We start from the raw sequence: 19375 nt of genomic DNA, 5'->3' as shown, positions 1-19375 counted from the left end.
CAAAAGGAGAATTAGGACAAAAACGATAACTAGGGAACTAAATGTGCTCACAGACAAACATAGTCCATTGGAATGAAAAGAAGTGCATGCGTGGGGCCTTGAAAAGAATTCTGGCCTGCTTGCTACTCTACCTGGCAAGCTTACCCTGCACGTTGGACCCATGGAAGGTTCTTCCCCTTAGTAGGGTATCTTAAAGATACTAAAATAAGATGCTCATGTAAGGCACAATCTCCATTATTTTCTATGGGTTCCCAGTATTTTGCACACAGAAAACATTCAATAACTATTTGTCTAACGAATCAATGACAATGGATCTAGGCAAACACCTGCGTAACCAACTATAATGCAGCGTGGGAAGGGATGTGAGAAAAGTAGAACAAGGTGTGGGAAGAAGGACTGATTTAATTTGTATTTATGCTCCGTCCTAAGGCTTTCCTTTCTGCTCTTGTGATGCCTGCCTCTTGTCTCTTTCACCAGACACAGCATGCCCAGAAACAGGAAGAGGGGGTGAAACCAGATACAGACAGCCACTCCTGTCTGCCCATCATGATCCTCACCACAGAAGCTTTAAGAAAGGAGTTGAAAGTAATCATTAAAATGAGTTTTAGGGATTACCCTTGGATTTCATTTATCCTTGCCCACTCCTTTCCCTATAGGCAAGAATAATGAGTTGCTTGCATTTTTATTCGCAGAAATTCAATGAAATTCTGAACTCTAAGGAAAGTATATTCCCTCAGAATTAGAAGAATATATCAGATAAATTGTCCAAAGAAGAATCTGCCCAAAGTTAAATTTTTGAGGCAAGCTTGATTTATCTTAATACAATGGAATATTATACTTACATAAAATATTCATATGATTAGGGAGAAAATTGTCTTGAACTTTGGAGCAGTTTAGACTCTAAGGAAAAAGTCTTGAAAAATTACATTATGAAAATGTTTCTCTCTTAGGGATGTGAAATTCAGATAAAAATTTAAAAAGAAATACACTTTTAAACTTTCTAGAGGATGTTTTCAATTACACAGACATTTCTAAACTGCTAAAACAAGTGATCTAAGGAGCCAGATAGTAAACCTACTTTCTGTCAAAGGTGAACACCCAACATTATAGTTATCATAATGTCTTAATATGAAGTTAACACTGAGAGGTTTTTTTTTTTCCTTCTTCTGCTTCCCCTATGTGTTCACATAATAATACTATAAAAGCCTACAATCAAATTAGAGTTATGATTACTTTTATATTTCTAAAGGAGAGATCATGGAAAAACACTATCCCATAGGTCACTTAATCCAATGTCTCTGGTACAAAATAGGTGTTCAACAAGTGATGAAGGAATGTATGTTTCCCATTGGTTCACAAGCCATCTGTTTAATACCCCAGAATTTTTGTAGAAAGATGTATAATGCTTACAGGTCTCTAGTTATGGAAATTAGTCATTATTTATCATTTTTACATTATGCCATACATTTGCCACACATTAGAAATTCCTTACAATGCTTCTCCAATCTTATTTCTGAGGTAAGAACATTTTCTAGTGGGTTTAATTAATATTCATTGATGAGATGAGTTTCAAGACCAATCAATCAGTCTCAGATGACAATTCTTCTTTAAGTTAAAGAGAGCCATAATGATGCTCTGGTTTTGCGATTTTTGGTATGCAGAGTGCTGAGCAGAAAGGGAAAAGAAGGAGAAAAGATGAATATGCATAGCCTGAAAAAGTCTATATTAAAAATGAAAGTTACTGGGGCGCCTGGGTGGCGCAGTCGGTTAAGCGTCCGACTTCAGCCAGGTCACGATCTCGCGGTCCGTGAGTTCGAGCCCCGCGTCGGGCTCTGGGCTGATGGCTCAGAGCCTGGAGCCTGTTTCCGATTCTGTGTCTCCCTCTCTTTCTGCCCCTCCCCTGTTCATGCTCTGTCTCTCTCTGTCCCAAAAATAAATAAACGTTGGAAAAAAAAAAAATTTAAAAAAAAAAAAAAAAAAATGAAAGTTACTGAGGTGCCTGGGTAGCTCAGTCAGTTAAGCGTCTGACTTCAGCTCAGGTCATGATCACATGGTTCACAAGTTTGAGCCCCGTGTCAGTCTCTGTGCTGACAACTCAGAGCCTGGAGCCTGCTTCCGATTCTGTGTCTCCCTCTCTCCCTGCCCCCCCCCCAATAAAAACATTAAAAAATGATAATTACTTTATCAATCAAAAAATATTGGAATAATGATCACCCAGCTCCCCAATTACTAAGAGGAAAGAATGCCCCTTCTATATGTTGCATTGTTCCTAAGTATTAAATCAAAGGTAATTTCTTACACTAAATGATAACGTCTAGTAATCCTAACAGCAAAAGCAAAGAAAGACAAAACAGCAAGAGTGTTTCACTGGGGTTGCTATGGGGATAGAATCAAGAGAGAGGCAATTTCTGTGATATTTACATGAGATGGCAATTAGGAGAGCAGTTACTGTTCCAGCCCTATCTTCTTATAGTAGCTTTCTGTGCCCAGGATTGGTTCAAGCTTTCTCCTCTGTGAGGTGATGTGGATGGATAAGCAACAGATGGGCAAAAAACCCCAAAAGACAAACAAAAAAACAAACAAACAACAAAAACAACAACAAAACTGATGGTACTGGGAACAGTAAGATAAATTCAGACCCTCACGGTGAAGAAGGCCAGTAGACCGCGGAAGAAAAACAACTGAAATGTACCAAAAGAGAAAGACACTTTGTCGCCTTGGGAAATAGCCATACCGGTCATAAAGCCTACAACCAGTTTCTTATTCCTTTCAGTGAAAAGCCATCATTATCAACACTGTGACTTTAATATCTACCTGTGCATGTTAATAAAAAAGGATCCGAGCCACCAGAATAATTATTCAGACACATATCTGCTTTATTCATGATTTCATCATTCTGTTGAATTCTTTTAATAAATGAATGGACTATTAGATACTCATGATTGCTAATGAATTCTTTAAATTGGCATGGAGACACAACACCTATGTGCCTATATCAGTGTGTATATGTTACATATGTGTGTGTGCGTATGTCCACATGTACTTTGCCTTCCAATAGGTACCTTCTCTTCTCTATCCCATTGACTAATCTGGTATTCAGAACCACGAGTTATGAATTCACACATATACCAATACCTTCCGTTTGTAGAGTATTTTCAAGATAACCGTGCCAGAGTTGAAGTAGATGGTGAGCTATTTATAATTCCTCCCCAGCAGAGCAAACAAATCTCCCTCTTTCAGAACCTGAATTGTATTTCCAGTTTTTCAAGAACCCAGTATAACACTTATTCCCTTCGAATCTCCCTGCCTTCCCTTCTTCCTTCACAGTGTTTTGTTCCCTGACAGCAGTAGTACCCATTCCTACTCTCGGTGATGCTTTGATACATTTTCCTGTCAACTGAAACACTCTTTGGAGTCTTGCTTTGAACTCCCCTTTATGTTTCCGCCTTTGATTTCTTTGTTGCGTTTCCTCCGAGATCAGATTCTCAGTTATTTGCTCCTTGTGTGGCTCTCCTTGGGAACCCTCGCTTCTGGGTGTGGGGAGACCAGTAGTCCCTGCCCTCTGTCCTTGTCTTCCCTTGTTTTTCCCTCTATGTCTTCTGCCCACACGTCCATCTCCCGTGGCTCTCACACAAGCCACTTTTTACTAAAACAGGCGTTGCTTGTCTCCTTCCTCAGCGGGAGCTAGCTTCTCCCCTCCCCTGCCCCTGACTTCCTTTGCTCTGTGTATTGTTCACCTCAGCCACTGATGTTGTCATTCGACAATCCATGCCTCCTACAACCTGAAATCCACCTTTATTTTCTTCCCGTGTCTTCCGGGCAATGCCTTTCAAAAGGTGCCTCTCTCCCCATGCTGCATTCACTGCGGCAAGTGTTACCAGCTCACCTGCTCCGTGGCCCCTTTCATTCTGGACTGTGCAGCTGGCCATCCAAGATGCCTTCCTCCCCGGCTCACAGGCTCTCTTGCATTTTGTGTAGATGTGGCCTTTCTGACTAAAAAGTTGCACACGGTCCACGTTCTGCAGACAGCTCTGTCCTTGTTTCTCCACACTGGGGGCACCTTTCCTGACTGCACGTCCTATTCACATGCTCTCCTGAGCTCACCTACCTGTCCTGGTAAAAGCTACAGTATGAGTCATCCTTAAACAAGGAAGTCACACTTGGCGGATAGTTGACTGTATCCCCCTTGTTTCAAACTTGTGCAGTCCCTTGAAACCCTAAACACGGAGGCAGTTTTTGTAAGAGTTAACTGAGAGGAAGCCACTTGGCTCCAGAAATTCACAGTAACTTTCATAGCTCAGATGGGGGTGCATCTTTACTTCTAAAGTAAATGGGGTAGACCACTGCATGGAATTGGAGGTGCTTCTTAAGTACACCCGGCATACACAGCCTCTGTGTCTGCTACTTTTCTGTCTGCTGATATTCTTTAGCCCTTTCTACGGGAGGCTCTACACTCTCTCTTCCATCAGAGGGAGGAATATGGTGCAGGAGCCAGCATCAGTGGCCCATGGGCCAAATCTGGCCCACTACCTATTTTTCGCAAATAAGGATTTACCAAAACAGAGTCGCATTTATTTGTTCGTGTGCTTTTTTTATAACTACTTTTGCACTATGGTGGAGTACACCAGTTATGACACAGACCATATGGCTCAATGCATTAGTCAGGTTCTCCAGATAAACGGGACCGATCGGCTACATAGATCGATGGTTTGATTTATTGTTGTTAAAACAATTCAGCAGGTAAATTTTGAAGATCGAACGGGCTTTATTAAGTGAATCATGAATCCAGCAGCCACCTGTCTAACACATGGAGGGCAACTCCAAGACGTTATACAAAATGGAAGTGTTTATAAAACGGCAGTGGGGCAAGAAAGTTAACAGTAAAAGGAGGGGATTTTTCTAGGTATTTTCCCTTAGGGGGAAAAGCAAGGGGTCTTATCATGCTGATTATCGCATCTTTTTGAGGGGGATGGCGAGGGCCCATGTGGCACACTCATTAGTGCTGATGGAAAAACTCCTGACTGACAGGGCAAGACTATCGTTCTGGGAGATGTTGAAACTGCAATTAGATGATATCTTAAGCCCCAGCTTGAGGACTCAGCATGGTTTTTTCTATTTGACATTGTAGAAATTGAGGTAGAGAAGTTATAGAGGCCAAGAACTGCCTTCTGTGAACTGGAGAAACAAGAAATCTCCTTATTCAATCGGAGGTTGAAGGACTGAGAACCTGGCATGGGGAGGAGGAGGCTCCTGGCCTATGTTCTGGTGTCCAATGTCTGGAGAACCAGGAGCTTCCTGGTCTAAGGACAGGAGAAGATGGATGTCCCAGCTCAAGAAGAGAGAGAGGGAATTCATCCTCCTTCTGCATTTTTGTTCTCTTCAGGCTAATCTCTTCCAAAAATGGCCTTCCAAACACACCCAAAAATAATGTTTTCCCAGAGATCTGGGCTTCCCTTACTCCAGTCAAGATGACACATAAAAGTAGCTTTCACACTCACAAAGCCTAAAATATTTACTATCTGGCTTTTTATAGAGTTTGCCAAGCCCTGATCTAGTGCTGGGACTGTGTTGCTCTGTCTTCTTGGATTAACTTTATTTTCCATCCTCATTCCAACTCAATTGCCTACTTTTTCTTGTCTGATGTCAACAATTCCCGCATTCCACTTTTTTTGACCCTGTATACCATTCAGTCATTATCATGTTGCATTCGCTAAAATCATCCACAAGGCGCCCTATGTAGTTGTGGTACCTTTTCTCTTGATAGAATCACAGAATCCATCTAGTTTGTCTGTTGATCTGAAGAGTCATATCGAAATCCTTAATACCTGGGGTTTTGGTTACTGAAGATCATGTTCCTTGGGTATTCATCATAGTCCTGTGCTCAGCATCTGGTTCCAATCGCTGTTAGTTAGGTTGATTCTCCTGCTCCGTTTACTGAAATTCCATCATTTTAAATATACTTTTCTCATGTATTTCTTTTTTCTTTTTTTTTTTAATATGAAATTTATTGTCAAATTGGTTTCCATACAACACCCAGTGCTCATCCCAACAGGTGCCCTCCTCAATGCCCATCACCCACCCTCCCCACCCTCCCACCCCCCATCAACCCTCAGCTTGTTCTCAGTTTTTAAGAGTCTCTTATGGTTTGGATCCCTCCCTCTCTAACTTTTTTTTTCCTTCCCCTCCCCCCATGGTCTTCTGTTAAGTTTCTCAGGATCCACATAAGAGTGAAAACATATGGTATCTGTCTTTCTCTGTATGACTTATTTCACTTAGCATAACACTCTCCAGTTCCATCCACATTGCTACAAAAGGCCATATGTCACTCTTTCTCATTGCCAAGTATATATAAACCACAATTTCTTTACCCATTCATCAGTTGATGGACATTTAGGCTCTTTCCATAATTTGGCTAGTGTTGAAAGTGCTGCTATAAACATTGGGGTACAAGTGCCCCTATGCATCAGCACTCCTGTATGCTTTGGATAAATTCCTAGCAGTGCTATTGCTGGGTCATAGGGTAGCTCTATTTTAACTTTTTGAGGAACCTCCACACTGTTTTCCAGAGCAGCTGCACCAGTTTGCATTCCTACCAACAGTGCAAGAGGGTTCCCGTTTCTCCACATCCTTGCCAGCATCTATAGTTTCCTGATTTGTTCATTTTAGTCACTCTGACTGGTGTGAGATGATATCTCAGTGTGGTTTTGATTTGTATTTCTTTGAGGAGGAGCGACGTTGAGCATCTTTTCATGTGCCTGTTGGCCATCTGGATGTCTTCTGTAGAGAAGTGTCTATTCGTGTTTTCTGTCCATTTCTTCACTGGATTATTTGTTTTTTGGGTGTGGAGTTTGGTGAGTTCTTTATAGATTTTGGCTAGTGTATTTCTTTTTTCTGTATCAGCTACTGTGGAGCCTATGGGAGAGAGCAAACCAGGAGCATTCTATTTCTTTCTTTCCCTTTAGCCTTTTTTCTTTTTTTAAAAAAATTATTTATTTTGGGGAGAGCACAAGTGGAGAAGGGGCAGAGAGAAGGGGACAGAGGATCTGAAGTGCTCTCTGTGCTGACAGGCTGACAGCAGCAAGCTGGATGTGGGGCTCAAACTCAGGAACCGAGAGATCATGACCTAAGCTGAAATCAGACGCTCAACCGACTAAGCCACCCAGGTTCCCAGGCTCTATTTTTCTATTTTTGTGTTTTTCTATTCCTTCTTCTACCCTGTGCCACCTTTTCATTTTTAGCTGCCCTTAATTCTGACCAATGTCCCTGATTACAGTAGGGAATAGGTAACTATCTTCCAAATTAGTTCCTTTTCTTTTTTTTTCTTTTTTTTTAAATTTTTTTAGCTTTATTCATTTTTGAGAGACAGAGAGAGACAGAGCATGAGTGGGGAAGGGGCAGACAGAAAGGGAGACACAGAATCCAAAGCAGGCTCCAGACCCCGAGCTGTCAGCACAGAGCCTGACGCGGGGCTCGAACTCATGAACTGTGAGATCATGACCCGAGCTGAAGTCGGATGCTCAACCGACTGAGCCACCCAGGCACCCTATTTTTTTTAAGGAACGTCTTTAAAGTACTTATTTATTTCGAGAGACAGAGACAGAGAGACAGAAGGGGCAAAGGGAGAGGGAGAGAATCCCAAGCAGGCTCTGCACCCGTCAGCGCGGAGCCCAACATGGGGCTCGGGCTCACGCACCATGAGATCATGACCTGAGGCAAAAACCAAAAATCAGATGCTTAACTGACTGAGCCACCCGGAGGCCCCAATTCGTTCCGTTTTCTATTGCTCCGTTGTTTCCTTTCACCATTACAGTTAATGCGACCTATGCTTCTCCATTCACTTGTCATTGCTCCCCCCACCTGCGTCCTGTGCTCTGCCTGACTGAACTGCTCTCGTAGCTCTTAGGACCTCCTTCCATCACTTATTACCTTTCACATTCATTCTGGCTTCTTTTGAACATATGCCACTCATCCCCGCATGAACAACAGCTGCCATCCACTGTGATTTCAGGAAGCAAAAGGCCCCTGCTCTCCACATACTGAAAAACTAAGAGAATAATTGAAATATCCAAGCTAAAACTTGAGTTACGTTTTTTGCCTTCTGTAAATTCCACTAAGAAATATGCCCTAGAAAGAGAAGAAGCATGGAGGGAAGGACGTGGGCTGATTCCCCAGTGTGTGAAGAGCGCTTCTGGACACTTACATGAACATTATTGAATTTATTTCCCACTACAATCTTATGAGACCAGTGTTATTACTTCTATTGAGGACATAGAAAAGTAAAACAAAACAAAACAAAACAAAACAAAACAAAACAAAAGCACCTCAGGCTACACAATAAGGTCACATTATGGGGATTTGATCATTCCGATGTTTGACTCCAAAGCTCATGATCTTTCATGCTGTAGCATGTTGTTCTGCATTGTTACTTACCTTTTTTATATCATCTGTCTGTCTTGTTTCCTGAATAGGACAGAAACAGTGCACCATCCATTTTATTAGCTATCATAGAATTCAGGAAAGAGTCCTACACATTGAAATTACCCATGAATTATCTGTGGATTGGCTGTCTAACTGCTGGAACAATTTAGGTGCTTGTGCGGCTGTGTTACATTGCTTCAAGCAAAGACACAAACAAAGGGAGCAATCAACGGCAATAAAAGCAACACTGAAAAGCAGTGATACAGTTTCAGTCTGGATAACAGGCAGAGAGCCACAGCACATTCAAACTGGGTACTTGGTGAGAGTTTAGTTAAGGAAACTTAGGAATCGGAAAAGCTGGGCTGACACAAAGGATCAGATGGTCACATCAGGCTCCTATTAGAGATTGTAGCCAGGTTCAAGGATATAGGCAGTCACGAGACACGGGAGAGGCAGAAGGATCTAAGGCATCGATTCTGTCGTTCCACAGCAGATTGGCCATGCATTTCCTCATCTAGGTTGAAAGATGATGTTTTTAAGGGAGAGATCTGCTCCAACAGCAAGGAGCATTTAAGTGTATGAAATATCTCTGTTTTGTGCCCAGATAATTCCATAATTTACATTACCTTTCTGAGAACTATGCCCAGTAAATCTACAAATTCTAGGTTTCTACTCTGGGGTAATCCTAAACTATCATGCTTATGGCAGTCTATGCCAATAGTTGATCAGGAGTTGATTATTATGTTTACTGGGGGATTAGACTGGGCTCTTGCCTTCATTATTTTCCCAAGGAAATCTCATCATTAAAGGGAGGGAAGTGGATCAGAAGCCAGCTGCTTAATTCCTTTCTTCCCCCAAACCATCAAGGGAACTATTAATTGTCCCTAGGGCAAAGGAACATGGAGAGGGAACAGGGAAGGACTGTCGTCTCCATGAGTGGGAAGCAATAACAAGGCAGGCAGAGAACTGGAGAAGATAAACACACGTCTCTTCCTTCTATCCCCAAAACTCCAATAAGTGCCTCCCAGTGATCTAAACCAACTAGACATCAGAGGGCAAGGAAGCCCAACGTTATTGACCATACATACCTCAGGGCACAAAACAGGATGCAGAAAGGTAGAGTACATCTGGAAGCCAAACAGAAATTATCCCTGAACAGGTATTTTTTGGAAGGAACTAAAGGATGTACAAAGTGGCCAAATCTCACTACACTCTATAGAATCATAAAGTCAAGTTCAAGACTTTTCTCTTCTCCCACAAATGATCTAAAAAAGATATACTTCCAATTGTCTATTTTTTTTAAATTTTTTTTCAACGTTTATTTATTTTTGGGACAGAGAGAGACAGAGCATGAACGGGGGAGGGGCAGAGAGAGAGGGAGACACAGAATCGGAAACAGGCTCCAGGCTCCGAGCCATCAGCCCTAGAGCCTGACGCGGGGCTCGAACTCACGGACCGCGAGATCGTGACCTGGCTGAAGTCGGACGCTTAACCGACTGCGCCACCCAGGCGCCCCTCCAATTGTCTATTAAGAGGATTTGCACTGTATCCTAATTGAGGGTTCAAAGTCTCCTAGGGGAGATTCCATGTGCCCTGTCTGGGTAGCTCAGTCAGTTAAGTGTCTGACTCTTTGTTTAGGCTTAGGTCATGATCTCACAGTTCCTGGGATCCAACCCGACATCCAGCTCTGCATTGACAACATGGAGAATGCTTGGGATTCTGTCTCCCTCTTCCCCCACCCTTCTCAAACAAAACAAAACAAAACAAAACAAAACAAAACAAAAAAAACAAAAAGACAAAAAACAAAAAACAACCTCTCCTAGTAAGATCTCCTTAATCCATCCAGTTGCCATTTCATACTTTCATTATTAAAGAAGTAAAATAGCTAGTCCCCTCTTCCAAAACACCATTAACACATGACAAACTTACAGTTGTGTTATTTACTGCCCAGAGCAAGGAACATAAGCCCCTGACACATGCCTATTCACATCCTACATGTAACATTGGTCTTACACGGCAATGATTTAAAATCAATTAATAAGTTTATATTAATATCCAGATCTGTCTTAGGTAAAATGGGCTTGCTGATATTTGGGGGAAGGGAGGACATCATTCCTATTTTCAAAAGTTTTCAGGACTCTCTAAGTATCTTTATTGAAACCGGTGGTTTTACTCAATACATTATTACCAGTTCTGTTGTAATTGGCACTGAAACATTTTAGCACTTTACAAGAAACATGGGCAAGCCCACCTGCTCTTAAAATCATCAATCAACAATTAGCAACAGTGTTCAATTTGCATAAATTTTCATTAGAAATACAGAATATATTTTTATTTATATATTTATTTAATTTTTCCTTTCATAAATTTCATGAGAGAATTTTGAGTCCTAGAAGAGATCGGGGATAGACAATGTTTACTAAGGACCTGTAAACATGACCCTTTTCTAGGCATCATGTGACTACCTTTTCCCCTTCTTAAGGCTGACATTTTATCCTTGCTATTGAACTTCTGAGCTTCCATGTTTTCGTTGGTACAGTTTTTATTTCTACCCTACACGGATGAGAAAGTATTTTGTTAACTATGGTGGTGTACAAAGTTAGTTTCTGGAATGATAAACACAAAAACATCTCATCTATCTCAGGGAAATTCAAAATTTTCATAGCCATTCCACCTGGGGCCGGTTTGCTTTTGTTCGGTCCTTGATGACCCTGTAGACGGGATGGGAGAAGTCAGCAAGCTCCCGGTGAGGTCATCATGCTTTTAAGAAAGGCTTATGTGAAAAGTCCCTAGAACAAGGATGCACCGCTGCCCAGCCATCTCTGGAGACCTGCTAGCATGGTAATGAGTGAACTTGCCTGCCCTCAAAGTTAAATGAAAACCCCTTATACTTCCTCCATGAAAGACAGAGATATGAAAGCTTCAGCTAAACTTTCCCTGGGGGAGTGAGCTCTGCATAGATCAGGAAAGAAGAGGAAGACGAGGGGGTGGGGGGGGGGGGGGAAGCTGGAAAGAACATGAAGTGAAAGTTTAAAAGCCATTTTGCCAGAAATAAATCATTTTTGAACTTTCTGGGGTGGAAGGATTATCAGAAACGATTGTTCGCCTACAATTTTATCTTCCAGGCTCCCATTCTTTTATCCCCTCAAAGTCTGGATATATATATATATATTTTTTTTCATGTTCAACTATCATTAACCCAACAAAGTCACAGCTGCCACTCTGAGACCTCTGTTTAATGAGAAAATAAACTGAAGGCATTTTGGGGAGGATTTTAAAGAGAATCTCATTAATTTGTTGTTTCTGAAAGCAGTCACCATTAACAATCACTCCATTGCTTCAAACGGCAGAGAAGTTTTATGCAATCCAATTTATTCTGCCCTCTCCCCGCGGGAAGGGTCTGGGTTGATGTCATACCTTGCCTTGTCTTTCTGAGCATGCTGTTACATTTCCCTGAAAACCAGAGGTATTCATATTCTTCCATTTGTGAAACTACTCGGGAACGATTTCATATTTTATTTAAGGTGGAAAATTGCCTGTAACCCATACAAGAGGAATGGTTGCCTCACAGGGATCCCTCCAGTGACTTGATTCTCCTCCTTTTGGCATCCACGTCACCTGGGACCCATAGACAGGTCCAGATTTTAAGACCTAGTTTTTTATTCCTGGTTTTGACTCACTGCTTCCAGAACCACCAAACCTATAGACCTGAAAAATTGTTATTTTAGTTTCAGTTCCTCTGCAGAAAGAATTTGCCTCTTGGAAAGTTACCAGAGAGGTGATCTTCTTAGGAAGCAGAAGCAAAGAAGTGGAGAGGGTTAGAAAAAGAAGGGAGGAAGCTAATACAGAGCATGATTCTGAGCTAGTTTTCCCTGGGGGGCATCAGAGCTCAAGCCCACACAAGACACTGAGATGCTTACCACCAGTAGATGGGAGGCTGAGGCTCCAGTTGGTAGAGCATTGTCCCCCACCATGCTGATCCCGCAGTCCTCCTGGCTACACTTGCTTGTGGGCTGACTTGCCTCCCTCGGCCTCAGGGGAAACAAACAACAAACACCAAACAAAAATTATGGGAGTGTAGGTGTGAAGAAACCTGTCAGTCCAACTGTACTGAAATCAGGGACAGGAGGGAAAAGAGCAAATCCCTTTGCTGCAGGGACAATTTGGCTGGCTGGGAGACATCAGTGGCTTCTTGTGTGGTACATCACCGCATTGTAGTCCTACAGTGTTTCTTATTGCCTCTTTCAGCCAATGGAATTGCCCAGACTCAAATTTAAAACCACGGTATTAACATCGCACTGTGCACCAGGCAAAACAATGTTGACTTTCAGTTCTGGTTGTGAGTCCATGGAGTTGTGGTACATCATTCATGAAAAGAAAGGCCTCATCTTGTTTTTTTCATTGTGTTTTTTATGACCACCATGGAGATCTTGGCTTTGCATGGTGTAAATATAAAGCAGGGAAAAAATCATCTTGATGCCATTGACTTTTTCTTTCTTTCTTTCTTTCTTTCTTTCTTTCTTTCTTTCTTTCTTTTTCTTTTTTCTTCTTTCTTTCTTATCCTTTCTTTCCTTCTTTCTTTCTTTCTTTCTTTCTTTCTTTTCTTCTTTCTTTCTTTCATTCTTTCTTTGTTTCTTTGTTGTCCTTTCATTCTTTGTTTTTTCCTTTCTCTTTCTTTTCTTTCTTTCTTTCTTTCTTTCTTTCTTTCTTTCTTTCTCTTTCTTTCTTCTCCTTCCTTCCTTCCTTCCTTCCTTCCTTCCTTCCTTAATGTTTCTCATTGATATTTTCTCCTTTCACTTTAGAAACTTCCTTATCTCAACTCTCCTGGCCTTAACATTGTTTCTTCTTCTCCTTTTCCTCCTCTTCCTTCTCCCCCTCCTCTCACCCTCTCCTCCTTGCCCTTCTTTTTTAATACATGTGCTGCCAAGATGAGCATGCCCCCTCCCCTCCTTGCCCACCTCTCCTTCCCCTTCTTCTTCTTTAAGGTAAATTTGCAAAGTTTAAAATCAAATTCCACCTATTAATAAACATTCTTGATTCTGAGCACATGATAATGAAAAAAAATAACAAGAGTTTTAGAGTCATACAAGGCTGAGTTCAAACTTCTTTGGGCCAGTTATCACTAATGAATTTTTTTAATTTTCTTTGTTGTTTTTTTCTTTTTAAGTTCATCCTTATTGAATGTGTTAGTAGTGTGTTTTTACTGAGTTGATTTCACCATGTCCTTATGCGACAATGTGTTTATTCATTTTGATGTTCACTGACATCAACTGTTGTTTACAGTTTTTTGAATATTCTAAAAAAAAAAACCCTGCTATGATCTGGTTATTTTCAATTATTTAATTAAAACAACTTTAATGGTTACAGTTATTAATTGAAGATATTTTCCATGCTGCATAGTAAAGAAAATAGTTTTGAGTGAAGCATTAGTCACAAGAGCTCATGTTTTGGTGTCTGGATGGCTGATTCTGCCATCAACGCTTAACCTTGCAGGTATGGTTCTGCCCAGAACTAGTAGGAAGTCTCCTGTTCTCAGAGCGAAGATCTTTCCCATATCCTACCCTCTTTGTATCAAAGTACTTTACGTGGTGCATTAGCCATTGTTTTTTTTTTGTTTTTTTTTTTTTTTTTTTTTGTCTGCTGATCAAGAACAGCAAGGCTTGTAACTCACAAAACATCTCCTCTCTTTTGTTATGGCAACAGCTTGCTTCTGACAGATGATGTACCTGCAGATTTCCTTCTTCTGCTCTTTCTTGACACTATGACATTTAACAGGGTTCAGACTCTGTTTCGTGTCTTTCTTCCTCTCACCAAGCTTGCTATTCTCCACTAGAGTCATTGGCTTTGCCTATTAAATTATATGACTTCCTGGGGAACTCCAGGTTTCATCTAGTCTACAGGAAAGAATAATAAAGGTCATTAACTTTTGAGGGCTCACTATGCAACAGACACAGTTCGAAGCACTCTGCACATAACAATTCAATTACTCTTCACAGCACCCACGTGCGGTACCCCATAATTATGCCCAGTGCACATATGAGGAAACAGAGGGACAGCGACTAAGTAACGCTCCCGAACCCCAATGTCTATTAAGCGATGAAACAGGGGTTTTAGCTCAGGTGTACCAGCTTTGTTAATCAAGCACTGCCACTCTGCAGAAATTTGTGGTACAATTTGTACAGTATTTGGGACTTCATTTTGTGGGCTGTATTTCTGAGATAAAATAGATGTACCTATTTCTGTGAAGATAGAGTTTTATTTTCTCTTCCTTTTCATTCTTTTGTTTTAGATAATATCAAAAAGAGAGGCAACTTTCATTTGCCATGTTAGCAAGCAGCCTTTGTATTTATTCATTTATTTTCAGTATTTTGAAATTTTATTGAAACAACTTTATTTGTATTGACATATAGTTGACATATAATATTATATTAGCTTAAGGTGTAGAACATAGCACTTTGATATTTATGTGCATTGTGGAATGATCCCCATCATAAGTCTGGTTACCATATGTCACCATACAAAGTTATCAGAATATTACTGACTATATTCCCTGGGCTTTACTTTAGGCCCCTCTGACTTACTTACTTTATAACTGGAAATTTGTACCTCTTAATGTATTCTATCTATCTTGCCCCCACTACCCCTTCTGACAACCACTAGTTTGTTTTCTGTATTTATGAATCTGGTTCTGCTGTTTGTTTGTTTGTTTGCTTGTTTATTTATTTGTTTTGTTTTTAACTATACAAGTGTATATAAATTACATCATACAATATTTGTCTTTCTCTGTCTGACTTATTTCACTTACCATAATACACTGTAGGTCCAACCTTGTTACAAATAGAAAGATTTTATCCATTTGTTTCAAGTTTATTTATTTTGAGAGAGAGTGTGTGTGTGTGTGTGCGTGCGCGCACACACACACACACACACATATATATATATATATATATATATATATATATATATATATGCATGAGCGGGGGAGGGGCAGAGAGAGGGAGAATACCAAGCAGGCTGCATGCTATCAGCACAGAGCCCAATGTGGGGCTTGATCTCCTGAGATCATGACCTGAGTTGATATCATGAGTCCCACATGCAACCATACGCCCCAAGATTTTAATCTTATTAATGGCTGAGTCATATTCCATTATGTATATATGTATGTGTATATATATACATAAGTATTGTGTGTGTGTGTGTGTGTGTGCGCGCGCGCGTGCGTGTATCACATCTTCTTTATCCATTTATCTATCAATGGACACTTAGATCACTTCCATATCTTGGCTGTTGTAAATAATGCTATAATGATGACAGGGGGGCATATGTCTTTTTGAATTAATGTTTTTATTTTCCTCAGATAATACCCGGATGTGAAATTGCTGGATCCTATGGTAATTCTATTTTTAATTTTTTGAGGAATCTGCATACTTTTTTTCCATAAAGCCTTCACCATTTATATTCCCACCAACAGTGTACAAGGGTTCCCTTTTCTCCACATCCTCACCAAAACTTGTAATTTCAGAATTTATTTTTAATGGCATCTGGAGTCCAGTGGAAGTAGTTTTGGAATTGCCCAAAAGGGACAGCCAGTTTTTTAACTCTCTAATTGGGACTTATGTATTCTGTTTACAGATATTGGCAGGTTAAAGCCCAGGGAAGAAAAGGAAAAGCATGGTTACTATCCTCTGGTGCTTATACTTGGTCTCTACAACTACAAAGAATTATTGCCCACGATACAGCAAAGGCCACAATGCGGCAAGAATTCAGACAAGTCAAACTATCAGGACCAGTTCATATCTCTCCTGGTTGAATATTTTCTCCAAAAAGGGGGGACTACTGGCTGAACTCATTGGGGCATGCAAGGAGAAGTCAAGAAGTGAGGGGTCTGAATTCTCCAACTGCAAACTGAACTAGAAATAACACATATTTTCAACACATATATTCAACATTTATATACAATATACAATTTCTTGATTTGTCATTTGTTAACCAGGCAAAGAAAAAGAATATCTGACAATGGAAATAACTCAAAGGCTAGAGTTGATGATAGAACTGACCGTCATCTTCCAGTGTCACCTATGAGGACTCTCTAGTCTCTATAAATGAGAATACTGTTTATCCTACTTAGCTCACAGAAATCATGAAAGTTACCTCTGACATCAGATATGAAAAGTCTTTAGAAAAATAAGTGTTACCATATTTTTTGAAAGGTATGTTCTAGTTGACAAAGCATTTTCAGATGCATTATTTCATTAGGGCTCTGTGAAATACCCCATGAGTTAAGGAGAAGTAAAGTAGAGGCACACCTGATTTATGTGGCATCACAGAGATAAAAATGCTGCATCTGAATGATTCAATGAATCTCATTTATTCATGTTATGTGACCTGAGCTGTAGAGGTGAAGTCTTGAACACATGTTGAGAGTCTAGAAACCAAACACCCCCAACTATGTACTAATCAGACACTGTTGGCCCCATTGTGCTGCTAGAGAAACTGAGACTTCACAAGGTGAAGTCGTTTACCTGTATATCAAGTGAGCAAGTGGTAAAAGCAGCAGGTGAACCTCGTCCTGCTTAAAAGTTTCCCATATTTCCACTCTATCTTGATTTATGATTTAATTTCTCCTTGCAACAATAGAATTTAGCTTAGGTGCAGCGATCTCCAGACACCAAAGAAATGATCTTTTCCTTATAAGCTTATCACTGGACTTCATTTTTAGTGTCTTTTGTCACTGTTCATTTTTTAGAGGCCAAACAAAACAAGTAATCTTTTCCTCATATCATTTTTAGCAGAAGGAGATCCGGAATCAAAAAGAATTCAACAAAATAACACAGCAGTAAGCAAAACAACTTACTATGGTCCCTTTTGTAGTTTAATTAATGGATGTGGTTTTCCTTCAACTGGCAAGCTCACCTCAGACAAGGCAAGAAATATCTAATACTTCTCTGCATGATAACTGAAGGATAATTTTTTCTAGGATGTCATGTACTGATGATAAAACTTGTTTAACAGGATAAATATAATTGATGTGGGGTTAGATGATGATACCTTTTACAAAAATAAATGCTTATTTTCACAAAATATGTTTACCCAGCAAGTAATATAGGAAGATAATGAGAGAGGCTAAAGTTCACATTAGTACAAAAATTGACTGGAGTTGAGTGGCCCGGATCTCCCTTGGTTCATGAGGCCATGGCTCATACTTTTCTGAAGCATCAGTAACAGAGAAGGAAAACCTCAGTGTGTCAGGCTGCAGACCAACTTTCCTCAAATTTTCTAAAGTGTAAGAAGGAGTCAAGAGGGATGTGAACTCTTGTTTCGAGAGGTAGAATTTCTCAGCGAGGGTGGGTGGGGGGGAGGTAATTAGCTCCAGAAACTTGGATAAGGGGCTATTAGAAAGGCAAGGGAAGTTGGGAAGGAAGGAAGCACATATGTTGTTTAATATCCCTCTGTGGGATGAACATGGAAATGGAACCGTGTCATTCCCAGTTTGTACTTTGTAAGTGAAGATTTTAGTAAATTTTGCGATTAAAGTAGCATATTACAAGCACTCACTGAATATGGAAAACTAGACTTTTTGCAAAGCAATGCCAAAAAGGTTCATAAATGAGATGCTGATTGCTCCCACAGTAAGACCAAGGTATGATACCAAAGTATTACATATTTTTTTTCACCCTCCATTCAAGTCTTGACCAAGGGCATGGAGAAAAATTCTTTTGTTAGTACGTTTTCATTTAGTATATGAAGTACAACACAGTGGTGTAATTTTCAAAATTGAACCTGCTCAAGGGATCATTAGCATTAAACAAAAATGTCTTATTTGTCAGAATACGTATTTGTAGCCTCAAAAAATATACTTTAGGCTAAACCAAATAAGAAGGAAAAAATAATATATCTATATATTGTTTTATTTATTGTATTCTAATTATTCATTTCAGAACTTTCAGTTATATAGACTCTAGATTTTAATACACTTCTGAAGTGTGACTGAATCGCACAGGTTAACCAGCTATTCTTGGAAACAGCAATTGTCAGCTACAACGTTCAAAATCCATGCATAATTGCCCCTTTATGAAGAGCAATGATTTCCACAATTATAAGATAGTGCAACTCAACCCAGTTTCTCATAAATGCAACGGGACACTTGTAAGAATATACCATTGGTATGAATCCACTAACAACTGCAAGATCAACAAAATGTGTATTATTAAAGCACATGTAAGAGGTGGCAGTTGCAGAATCATCCCAGAATTTATCATCAAAAGCCTGGGCTAGTCTGCTTACAGTACTTACTTTGCCTTGGAGAAAGTCACTTATTTTCCCTGAACTTCAATTTCCATGCCCAGAAAAGGAAATTCCTTCTAACCCTGATGAGTCATGGGCATTTTTCACGGCCCAAATAAATAAATGAATAAACCTACTCCCTCCATTACTATAGTAATAGAAAATGCTCAAAGTTGGAAAAGGATATTTGTTATTCTCCAAACTATATATCTATTATTCTTCATAAATTTCATAATGTTTTACAGTATTATGGGACAGACACTTGCCAATAAAGCCTAAGTGTTTCTTTGTTCTTAGAAGCTTAACACTTACAAGGATAATGACTAAAACCATGACTGCTGTGCAGGTGCAAGTAAACAAAAGCCTTTGGATATGGGACATGTTTGGTGATGCCATGAACATTAAATCAAATTATTTAGCTGAAGACAGAAAGGCCAGAAAGTGAATATCTGAAGTATACTCTGAGAAAAAAAAATAAAACAATCTTTGCCACTAATACATAGTAGTACATTAGGCATATAGAATACTTTTTTAAAAAAGTAATCTCTATGCTCAACATGAGGCTCAAACTCATGATTCTGAGCTCAAAAGTCACATGCTGTACTGACTGAGCCAGCCAGGTGACCCTAGAATATTTCTTTATTTAATGTTTATTTATTTTTGAGGGAGAGAG

Source organism: Leopardus geoffroyi, chromosome C1 (genome assembly GCF_018350155.1).
Source record: "Leopardus geoffroyi isolate Oge1 chromosome C1, O.geoffroyi_Oge1_pat1.0, whole genome shotgun sequence".
NCBI lineage: Eukaryota > Metazoa > Chordata > Mammalia > Carnivora > Felidae > Leopardus > Leopardus geoffroyi.
The sequence above is the reverse complement of the archived record's forward strand: the minus strand, read 5'-3'. Positions refer to the sequence as shown.